At 38.5% G+C, this 4,109-nt stretch overlaps 1 long non-coding RNA gene across 1 annotated transcript; it reads left to right on the forward strand.

Moving 5' to 3' along the window:
- The first annotated feature begins 2,602 nt into the window (after positions 1–2,602).
- Positions 2,603–3,267, forward strand: LOC120063892. The gene is made up of 4 exons (XR_005478556.1): positions 2,603–2,631; positions 2,722–2,758; positions 2,848–2,957; positions 3,084–3,267. It is a non-coding gene; the product is annotated as an uncharacterized LOC120063892 (long non-coding RNA).
- The last annotated feature ends 842 nt before the right edge of the window (positions 3,268–4,109 follow it).

Genomic DNA, 4,109 nt, shown 5'->3' on the forward strand with positions numbered 1-4,109 from the left:
CAATCCTTAAAAGGACTGCTTGGTGTTCAACTGTTAGTCCATATGTGGGCTCCACATTTATTCTAACGTCAATGCATCATATTGATATTTTATGGTTCTGGAACAAAAGGCAAAGCCTATGGAATCACACCATGTGGCCCATGGAATTCAAAGATAGAACAGATACAGTATCTCTGCTGTAAAATGTCTCTGATACTGACAGTTATTTGATAGTATATCAGGCATATAGCCTGTAAGATCTTTGTTCTTTACTCCTGCTTTGTTACTTATTAAATCCATGAACTACATTTTATGTGAAAGATTGTCAATAGCTAAAACACTTGATCTATGCACTATCAAGATTTTCCACCGCACTGAGTTTGGACACCTGTTACACCACTGCTGCTTTGCTGTTCACCTAAATGAGAGATCACATAGACCTTGACAGTACTGTTCTAAGCTGCTTTACATCCTACCTCTCCAACTGCATATGATGCCATAGGAAATGCCTTATTAGATCCAGTACCATCTCATCTGGTGTACATCAAGGCATTGTTTCAGGCCCCATTGTATTCTACAATTCGATGATTTATGATATAAATAACATTCCACCTCACACTCTAAAAAGTAAGGGTTCTAAGCTCCTCAAAGTTCTTTGAAGAACCTTAGGGTTCTTGGCACTGGAAATTGCCCACAAAATGTTCTTCCAAGAATCCATAGGAGGTGGGCTTCATCGAGGAACCTCCTTAGTTGGTGGAGGTTCTTGCAGAAACCTAACTGCCCAACTGAAATATTTGGATTTGAATTTGAAAGGACAGCAGGTGCAGGCACTTAACTTCACTAGGGTAGGGGGCAGCATTCGGAATTTTGGATGAAAAGCGTGCCCAAATTAAACTGCCTGCTACTCAGCCATAAAAGCTAGAATATGCATATAATTAGTAGATTTGGATAGAAAACACTCTGAAGTTTCTAAAACTGTTTGAATGATGTCTGTGAGTATAACAGAACTCATATGGCAGACAACAACCTGAGAAAAAATCCAACCAGGAAGTGGGAAATCTGAGGTTTGTAGTTTTTCAAGTCATTGCCTATCGAATATACAGTGTCTATGGGGTCATATTGCACTTCCTAAGGCTTCCACTAGATGTCAACAGTCTTTAGAACCTTATTTGATGCTTCTACTATGAAGGAGGGGGGAATGGGAGCTGAATGAGCCAGAGGTCTGCCAGAGTGGCATGAGTTGACCACGCGCGTTCGAGTTAGAGTTAGCTTGCGTTCCATTGCATTTCTACAGACAAAGGAATTCTCCGATTGGAACATTATTGAAGATTTATGATAAAAACATCCTAAAGATTGATTCTATACTTCGTTTGACATGTTTCTACGAACTGTAATATGACTTTTGTCTGAACTTTCGCCTGGACTTGCTCTCGCCTCGTGAGTTTGGATTGTGTACTAAACGCGCAAACAAAAATGAGGTATTTGGACATAAATTATGGACTTTATCGAACAAATCAAACATTTATTGTGGAACTGGGATTCTTGGGGGTGCATTCTGATGAAGATCATCAAAGGTAAGTGAATATTTTATAATGCTATTTCTGGCTTCTGCTTGTGTCTGAGCGCTGTACTCAGATTATTGCATGGTGTGCTTATTCCGTAAAGTTTTTTTGAAATCTGACACAGCGGTTGCATTAAGGAGAAGTGTGTCCCGCCCTGACCTTAGAGAGACGTTTTATTTCTCTATTTGGTTAGGTCGGGGTGTGATTTGGGTGGGCATTCTATGTTTTCTATTTCTTTGTTTTTGGCCGAGTGTGGTTCCCAATCAGAGGCAGCTGTCTATCGCTGTCTCTGATTGGGAATCATACTTAGGCTGCCTTTTTCCCACCTAATGTTGTGGGTAATTATTTATTTTCTGTGTGTGTTTGTGTGCGCCACGGTTGCGTCACGTTTGTTTCTGTTTACTTGTTCTTTTTGTGAAGGTTTCACTACGATTAAAAGAAATGTGGAATTACATGAACGCTGCGCCTTGGCTCGTCTATGACAGGGAGTTTGAAGACGGTGAACGTGACAAAGTGGATCTAAAATTCCATGCATAACAGTTTTATCTTTTAGCAATGTATATTATGAGTATTTCTGTAAATTGAGGTGGCTCTCTGCAAAATCACCGGACGTTTTGGAACTACTGATCATAACGCGCCAATGTAAACTGAGATTTTTGGATATATATATATGAACTTTACCGAACAAAACATACATGTATTGTGTAACATGAAGTCCTATGAGTGTCATCTGATGAAGATTATCAAAGGTTAGTGATTCATTTTATCTCTTTCTGCTTTTTGTGACTCCTCTCTTTGGCTGGAAAAATGGTTTTGTGTTTTTCTGTGACTTGGCTCTGACCTGACATAATCGTTTGGTGTGCGTTCGTCGTAAAGCCTTTTTGAAATCGGACACTGTGGCTGGATTTACAACAAGTGCATCTTTAAAATGGTGTAAAATACTTGTATGTTTGAGGAATTTTAATTATGGGATTTCTGTTTTGAATTTGGCGCCCTGCAGTTTCACTGGCTGTTGACGAGGTGGGATGCTAGCGTCCCACATACCCTAGTGAGGTTAACTGAAAAAATGTAAAGATCTCCTCAATTTAAGGTAAGATTTGTCCCTTATTTGATCTAAATTGATATTGTTTTATGATGATACCATCTATCTTTACACAGTTGTGCAAATCTTTCTAAACAGAAAAAGGACAATTCAATGGATACCAATCAACAAAGAGGTAAGAATATGAATGCTATAAGAATATGTTGAAGGCTAGCTGTATTGGGTACAGATGACTGAACTGCTCACTTTTGTGTGTGTCTGCAGGTACACAGATGAGGAGGCATACAAAGATATGTCAATCGGTAATGGTGTGTACCATCCTCCTCCCTTACCACTTCAATAAATATCCCATAAGCCTCTACATTATGGACAAGGTATGTGTATGAAAACCATCATCACATTTTTTTAAATTCACATTTACCACACAAACCAAGGTATCAATACTGTCGTATGCATGTTTTGTTAAACATTTGTATAATGACTATTTTTTTGATTCACAGACACTCCCTACACCGCTGATTAATTAATATAACAGGAAACCTGTTTGCTCAACATGCAGTGCAAAATCATTCTGTCTATGGATACAGAGAACATCAACACATTAACATCAACACGCCAGAGGATAAACCCATTGGACTGAGAATTTACCTCATATTTAGATTTATTTATTCTACTTTGCCACTAAAATCATAATAAACACTGACAACTAAAATATTGTGTTTTTGTTATGCGTATTATTATTACTTATAATAACAATAGGGGGGGTTAATAAAGAAATGTACCCCAAAAGGTTCTTCGAGGATCCATTAAAAGGTTGTTGTTGGTTGTTTTTTTTGCATGTGCAAACGATTACCAATCAGAGGTCCACTGTAGACCCATGCCAGTCTCCCTTTGATGTAGAATCCAGGTTCTCAGTGCTGTCTACTTCATAGTTCCCTGCCACAGCTAATACTACTCTCTTTATTTCTCTGAAACACCATAGGGATTAAGAGTGTGCAGTACATACCCCATGTAGCACGCTGCTCCATGAAAAAGCAGCACATGCACAAAATCTTTTTCCAAAATAATTTGTCAGGTTTTCTACATTTGCCATGCCTCGAGAGTAGGGCCTCCACAACTTTTTGTGATGGTGAATAGCATTTGCACCAACCTAACACTGTTAGCATTTATGTAATCTCAACTGTTCTAAGTACAGTCGTGGCCAAAAGTTTTCAGAATGACACAAATATTAATTTTCACAAAGTTTGCTGCTTCAGTGTCTTTAGATATCTTTGTCAAATGTTACTATGGAATACTGAAGTATAATTACAAGCATTTCATACGTGTCAAAGGCATTTATTGACAATTACATGACGTTGATGCAAAGAGTCAATATTTGCAGTGTTGACCCTTCTTTTTCAAGATCTCTGCAATCCGCCCTGGCATGCTGTCAATTAACTTCTGGGCCACATCCTGACTGATGGCAGCCCATTTTTGCATAATCAATGCTTGGAGTTTGTCAGAATTTGTGGGTTTTTGTTTGTCCA

This window comes from Salvelinus namaycush, chromosome 19 (assembly GCF_016432855.1).
Source record: "Salvelinus namaycush isolate Seneca chromosome 19, SaNama_1.0, whole genome shotgun sequence".
Lineage (NCBI taxonomy): Eukaryota > Metazoa > Chordata > Actinopteri > Salmoniformes > Salmonidae > Salvelinus > Salvelinus namaycush.